Genomic DNA, 7,679 nt, shown 5'->3' on the forward strand with positions numbered 1-7,679 from the left:
GGGACAATGGGCCAGACTATAGGTGAAGGAGGGAGTACTCTGTAGGTCTGTCCGAGATCCGGGGCTGGACGAGGAACTCCGACAGATCGTTGTCCCCGAAGGCCAGGTACAAGAGCTCTTGATAGCGTACCATGATCAGCTGGGCCACCAAGGGCACGAGAAAACGGTCTCTCTCTTGAGGCGACACTTCTACTGGCCCAACCTAGAAGCAACGGTACGTACCTTCGTTCAGGCCTGTCCTCGTTGTACCTTGTTCAAAGCCAGGAAGGAGGCACGAGCACCGATGGTCCCCATCCAGGCAAAGGCTCCTCTCCACATAGTCGCAATGGACTTCTTGACTTTGGGTCGGCCGGCAGACCGCTATCAGAACATCCTTGTCATTACCGACTTGTTCACCAAGTACTCCTGGGCCATTCCTACTTTGGACCAGACGGCGAACACCACCGCCACTGCTCTGTGGAGAGCTGTCTTCCAGCCGTTCGGTTGCCCCGAGTTCCTACACTCGGACCAAGGGCCAAACTTCAAGTCTCGGGTAATCAGAGAGCTGTGTAAAGTGTACGGCTGCACCAAGACCCATACCACTACTTACCACCCCCAGGGAAATGGCGGATGCGAGCGGTTCAATCAGACCCTATTGAACTTACTCGGCACGCTAGACCAAGAACATCAGAGCGACTGGGTGAGTGCGCTACCAAATCTGGTTCAGGCCTACAATAATAGTATGCACAGTACCACGGGCTACGCCCCCACTTATTTGATGTTTGGCAGGCATGTGCGGATGCCTACCGACTTATTGCTGGGGACGGCAGCAACCGAGGAGGAGGGGAACGTAACTGAATGGGTAAGGCGCCACCACCAACGCCTCCATTTTGCATACGAGCAAGTCTCGGGACGGATCCGAGCGGCTGGGAAGAAAAACAAGAGGCTGTACGACCGGACGGCTCGGGAAGCCCCCCTTCTCCCAGGAGAAAGGGTCCTGGTAAGGGACAACCGGCGACAAGGGAAGGGGAAGCTCAGTGACCGATGGGAGAATGCACCATACGTGGTCGAGGGCCAGCAGCGGCCTGGACAGCCAGTATATACAATTCGGCCCGAAGGAAAAGCCGGGCCCGCTAGAGTGGTCCATCGGAACATGATCCGCCCCTGTCCGAACTATCCCAGCCCCGTAGAGGAGGCGCCAAAGGAGCCTGAAGCTGTAGCCCCGTGGATAGCAGGATGGGCCGTGATCCCAGGAGAACGGGGAAATGTCCCCGCAGAAATGGCCCCCAGAGACCCGATGGATATGCCTGCGGACATCGACCCTGTCTCGGTCCCAGAGGGAGAGCCGAGGTCGGCCCCCGGCACGCTATGGAGAATGGGCGACTGGAAGGCGTTCTAGGGTCTAGAACGGTTTGGCAGGGGGGTATGTCACGGGGTGACGAAAGGGAAGCGGAACTAAGTCCCGCCGGAATTTTGTGTTCCCCTCGGGACGGTGTCGCGGTAACACCGGTCCACTTCCGGGTTGCGCCCGATGTCGCAATAACAACGCTAATGACAGATTGACATCTGGTGTGGGGAGTTTGATGTGGCGATCTGTGAGAGGATTATGGAGGCGGAGTAACCACATAAAAAGAGAAGTGCAGAGACCATGAGAGGGTGGTGGATTCTTTTTTGGTCGTTCGTTCTCCCGGCTATTCTTCCTGGTTGGCTTGCCCCCGTGTGTGGTTCTTCTCTTTGGATATGTTCCCCTAGGAGAGGTGAATTCCTGGGACGTTTGGGCTGGCGTGTGGAGGTGTTTGAGGACTATTGTGGGGTTTCGGCTATCTGGCTGTGCAACAGATATATCCGCGATCGAGTGGAGATATTCAGGACAGAAAGAGTGTGAGTTCTGGAAAGCAAGTGAAGACCAGACCGCGCCATCGCTATCGGAGGGAAGTTAAGAGACCTGATCTGGGATTTCGATCAATTGTATACATCTGGACTGGGACTGATAACGTTGTGAAGTGGACGGAGTCATCGTTGGGTGAGTGCTGGCTCTATTTGCACTAAGAGTGGGTGTGCCGTGTCTGAAGTGGTGTGTTTGCACAATAAATCGTTTGAAGTGAAGTTACAGAGTGTGGGGAAGATATATAGAGTTAATGCCGGACGCTCACCACCCCGAGAGCCCACCACCGTCACCGTAATCCACACCCAGGCACTCAACTGAAGCATCTCCCAGCCGTAAGCCCCATTGCTTATTCAAGAACACATACATGCTGTTGATTACTTACCCCGCTGTGTAGATCGCAGGATCCTCTGGGCCGAACGCCGCATGTGATGTCCCTATGAAAGGAGGTGGACACAAGAATTATTCCTTTCCCGGTCACAACCGAAGCCTCTCCCAGCCGTAAGCCCCACTACTTATTCAAGAACGCATACTTGCTGTTGATTACCTACTCTGCTGTGCAGATCGCAGGATCCTCTGGGCCGAATGCTGCATGTGATGTCCCTGTAGAAAGAGGTGGACACACGAATTATTCCTTTCCCGGTCTTAACCGAAGCATCTCCCAGCCGTAAGCCCCACTACTTATTCAAGAACGCATACTTGCTGTTGATTCCCTACTCTGCTGTGCAGATCGCAGGATCCTCTGGGCCGAATGCTGCATGTGATGTCCCTGTAGAAAGAGGTGGACACACGAATTATTCCTTTCCCGGTCTTAACCGAAGCATCTCCCAGCCGTAAGCCCCATTACTTACTCAAGGACACATACTTACTGTTGGTTACTTACCCCGCTGTGCAGATCACAGGATTCTCTGGGCCGAATGCTGCATGTGATGTCCCTGTAAAAGGAGGTGGACACGAGAATTATTCCTTTTCCCGGTCTCGACCGAAACATCCACGAGCTCTATTTACCCGGATACCCCCCTCACTCCGGGACGGGTGACAGACTATCCTGGCTCTTGCTGGCCCCGTACAGGCACGAATTGCTGACGACTCCACGCCTTCCCGGCGTCCGAGGTCTGGCTCCGTTCTGGTCGGGAGACACGGAAGGAACACTGAACTTTTAAATTGCTTTTAACCAAATAAAACCTTGTTCATTTTTTTATACTCTCGTCCGTCTGGTTCTTCTGGTACGCTCCCCGAGGTGATCCTGGGTTTCAGGGGTGGGTGCAGTCCAGCTTGGCCCCCCCGACCTGTGACATTCTTCTATCAAGTTGAGGAGTGAAGAAGCAGGGCGGCGGCGTCGTAGAACCAGAAGCAGGTCGTTTGTGAGGCGGCTGGTTCTGACTATCATGTGCAATGTGCGTAACGAAATAAAATATAAATTTAATTAGGGTTAAACATTTGAATTCTTACACTTAAAAGCTGAGGGCGCATCTCCGCTGCTGCATCCGGCTGCCATGTTTACATCACCGCAAAGCCATCGCAAAGCTCCTCCCTCCCGGACGCAATGGGTTGTGGGCAATATTAGCACTTAGAGTGTGCATTGATCTGCACTTCGAATTCTAACCGGAAATAGTAAACCATGCGGGTATCTTTGGAATACTCTTTTCAACATACTACGATTTGGGATGTACTAATTCTAGTTTCGCATACTATTTAGGACGGATAGTATGCGAATTGGGACTCAGCATGTGTTTAAACACACAAGGAAACACGTTGTGAAATAAAATATCACCGGCAATCACAGACATTCGCATTCGGACGGGATTAGTTTTCTCAGAGGATCACTGAGTTGAAAAACAGTAGGTAATTTGCTCTGGAATTATCACAGAGGTTGTGTGAGAAAAACACAAACGTGGCAGATTTGGACGGGATTAAAATCACCAAGTACGTCTGTGAAACGCAGATTTCTCTAACGACCCCCTGTAAAACTAGTCCCGTCCGAATAGGGCTTAAGTCTCTTTTTATTTGTACTAGTTTTCACATAACATGTAAACATTTTACTACTTAGACTTTTTCCAAAGACGTTTTACAAACTATAATTCCTGACTAAATGTATAATCAGGCCTAGAATATGTTCAACCATTATGTCCATTTCTTTGATGTCTTGTATGTTGACTGCTTATTAGACTAACTTATCCTTTCAGTTTGTAATTTGTAAACAAACATAAATTTGATAATATGGTGACTCTTTAAACATTTGTTTTAATCACATATTTGTTCCCTGGTCAGGCAAGTAAAACTCTCTTTCACTTGTCCATTTAGCAAAGGAATAATTTCAAGCCCTGGTTGTAACACAATTTAGCATCCCCTTACATAAAACTGAAAACTTTCATATTGCATAAATTATTATTATTTTTTTTTTTGGTAGTTTAAAGTCAAAAGAAGTGTGGGTAAAATGGGCCCTATGCAGTTTCTGGATACACCAAGCCTGTGATCCATTGAGAAAATTCATACAGTACATACTCAATCTCACACACAAATTTACACGTTTTTTTTTTTTTGTTTTGTTAGATCTACGTGTTCTGTTGGCCTACTGTACCTCAGTACACTGGAGTTGAGTGTTTTTAGTAAGCATACTGTTTGTTCCAGTAGACTAATTTACACACAGATGCACACACTCCTCCATCAAATCAGAAGTTGATTTGAACTGTAGTCAGTCATAAAAATTACATTGTTTTGTATTGTTTGTTTTGATTGTTTCAATAAACCTTATGGCATGACACCCTATACACAAAGTATTTTAAAAGGAGAAAAAATAATTGTGTAAATAATATGTAATATGTAATCCATAAAAGCAACTGTTATCTGATTATGAGTATTTTAAAATGCAATATCCTAAGTACTTAATTTTTGGAAACTGATTATGTAGATTATGGATACAGATTACATGTAGTCATTTACTACCCAGCACTATCTAAATTACTCGGTAAAGAACATCTGATACTGTAAAGGGAACATTGACTGTAACCTGTCTGCAATAGTATATTTTTAAATAGTTTGTTACATCTTGACAGGATATTTAAAAGAAAAAAGGAAACTAGCTTCAACTGATCTACAAGGTAGATTAACATTTTCTGCTTTATGAAGAAAGATCTATTTGGCAGAAGTGGGAGATGAGAGATACAGAGATGCAACGTCAGTACACTGATGACAAGTTTATTTTTGTCTTGTACTTCCTCAGAACATAGTTTATTTACATTGCTATATTTACTATACAGAGACTCTGATTTCCACATATAACAATAGAAATCTGTTGTGTGATTATTCTGATTCTGTAACATTGGCTGTTTTAGATTGTAGAAATCTATTTAATATGTTTATAAGATATGTTGTAACACATCTTACTGCGTTTGAATAGAAGAGGTTTTGATGGCCTTCTACATTACCCTTGGTTACCTGTATAGAAACGGCTACGAAAACTAGGATGTCTTTGCTGCCATCTAGTGGATGCTAACCACATTAGCTATGCTAGCAGACTAAATTCCAGAAAGTATTTTTTCCACTTTAAATGTTTAAAATAATATACAATAACATGCGATGAGGCCTAGTTTTATATCAATGACCGACTAAAAAAGCTTTATCCTATATGAGGCATATATGTTGACATCATATGATCAAATCAACTTCATTTGTCCAGGCGGTAACCTTTCTGTGATAAGACACTTTTAGTTGCAAAATAAACTATTAATGGGTGACAAATAGGCCTATGCCTAAAGACTTTGTACAATGACACTGCGTCCCCTTGGAATTAAGGTTCTATCTTTCATTTTTGTCAAAACTGAGTTATTCACATATTCTTATTCTGTGACAATTTATTTACATTATGTTTTGTTTTATTTTAAGTTGTGTACATTTTGGGATTTTTTATTGAAAAAACAAAAAGGTTCTATCTACAGAAGCCTATGGAACACAAAAAACTTTAAAGCTCAATATCTCAAAACTACTCAGAACGCAGATAGAACCTTATAATTCCAAGGGGACGACTGGTAACAATAATGATTTTGTTTTGCCTGATGAAGTCCAAGATCATTGTTGCATCAGCCACTGAAAATGACTTAAAAGTAACTATTAGAGGCAGAAGAGCATCTCAGACACTTCATTGTGGAGGTCAGCTATATTTATTATAATAATTGGAATTTTATATCACATTCTTGTGTGCTTATTGCAGTCCTATGCTATCATATTCAGTTAGAACATTCAAGAGGTTATAAATTAAAGATTCCACATATATTATGGCAAAGTTTGGCTTATACTATATAACAACAACAGTGCCAGTTATTGTCTGGCACCAAATCGATTATTTCAAATAAGTTGCTTTCACCTGAGAAGGTTGCTATAGCAACAGTGAGCCACTGCTGCTTTCCCCATAGGATCAGTATCAGATGTCACATTGAAATTGTTACAAAACAACGATTTATTATTTTATTGTAGCTGTAAAGACAAGGTATTCTGTAATATCACTACTAATCCAAATGAACTAAATCCAAACCGCTGTGGGATAGTGTGCCATTTTGTGCTGATTTGTACTAATTTTAGTTTATTTTGGTTATATAATCAAACACAGTAACATTGCTCACAGGACAACACAAAATATTGTCTATATGCTGTTTGGACATCAGCTTTCTTTGGAATATCTTTCCTGTTCCAAGGAAAATCATACAGGTTTGGAACAACTTAAGGGTAAAACAAAATAGAGACATTGTTTTCTTTGTACTATAAAGATAGTACAGATATTAATGTTGTGCTATTATAGTAAGCTAATAAATAATTGAATAATTAATAAATTAATATATATATATTTTTTATTAAAACAGTTGTAAAACAGTTGTTTCAATAATTGCACCTTTAAACTTCCTTATGCTCAAACATTAGAAAATGGCAATAGTAACACCGAGGTCATGGGTTTGATTCCCAGGGAATGTATGAAATGATAAAATGTGAACCTTAGATATAATATAAGTCACTTTGCAACTTTTCATCCAGAATCCAGATTGATTGCTTAACATTTCCATTACATTTTGTGATGGGTAGGTAAAAATGTCTGTTCACAGATGAGAATGACTTCTCTGTCCCTTTGTTTGTACTGAAAATTCATTTTTGTTGATGTAAAGTCTTTGAAGCCACAGAATAGAGGAAGGAAGAGGGAAGCTGTTAATAAAAGGAAGACTTCCTGCAGTGTCACCTGTAGAACTTTTAATCTCATGGAGTTCAGATGAAAAAAAAAAAAATACAATTCCTGGTGGTGACGATTTGAAAACCAGTTCAAAAATGTGAATAATTTGGTGTGGAGCATAAAAGAATAAGGAAGATTACCATAATCAGGGTCACCAGTTCCAATCTTTGTCTGTGGCTGAACACTCCCTGTGTCACCTTTTGATGTCCGCAACAGTAAGCTTGTACTCCTCTGAATACAAGATCATGCCACAAGATTTCTTGGATTTACTTTGAACAATATCCTGTGTAAGTACACCAGGACAAGAGAAAAGCAGTGCCAGAGCCCAACAACTGATCAGCAGCGCTCTTTCTCTTCTCTTGCTCATTCTGGAGCACAACGGTGGATGTCAGATTTGTAAACAATGATACAAACTCAGCATATTTACTGTTATCACACTTGAGTATGCTCTGCAGTAGACCAGTGCTGTGAAGAACTTACATGATGACTGACCGATACTCCAGCTGTAGAGTTGGTTGTAGATCATTACAGGCAGGGTTATCAAATATAAAATGTCTGCAGCTGCCAGGTTCAGCATCAGATGCTCGTTGCTGTTTACAT

At 42.9% G+C, this 7,679-nt stretch overlaps 2 long non-coding RNA genes across 2 annotated transcripts; one reads left to right on the plus strand and one right to left on the minus strand.

Annotated features, from left to right (window-relative positions):
- The first annotated feature begins 2,509 nt into the window (after positions 1-2,509).
- On the plus strand, positions 2,510-3,063 carry LOC127962677 (uncharacterized). Its single transcript, XR_008154618.1, has 2 exons — positions 2,510-2,645; positions 2,760-3,063. It is a non-coding gene; the product is annotated as an uncharacterized LOC127962677 (long non-coding RNA).
- LOC127962678 (uncharacterized) lies at positions 2,563-3,009 on the minus strand. The gene is made up of 3 exons (XR_008154619.1): positions 2,873-3,009; positions 2,748-2,799; positions 2,563-2,633 (listed from the first exon to the last, which is right to left on the minus strand). It is a non-coding gene; the product is annotated as an uncharacterized LOC127962678 (long non-coding RNA).
- Positions 3,064-7,679: the final 4,616 nt, after the last annotated feature.

The sequence above is a fragment of the Carassius gibelio genome, chromosome B7, assembly GCF_023724105.1.
Source record: "Carassius gibelio isolate Cgi1373 ecotype wild population from Czech Republic chromosome B7, carGib1.2-hapl.c, whole genome shotgun sequence".
Taxonomy (NCBI): domain Eukaryota; kingdom Metazoa; phylum Chordata; class Actinopteri; order Cypriniformes; family Cyprinidae; genus Carassius; species Carassius gibelio.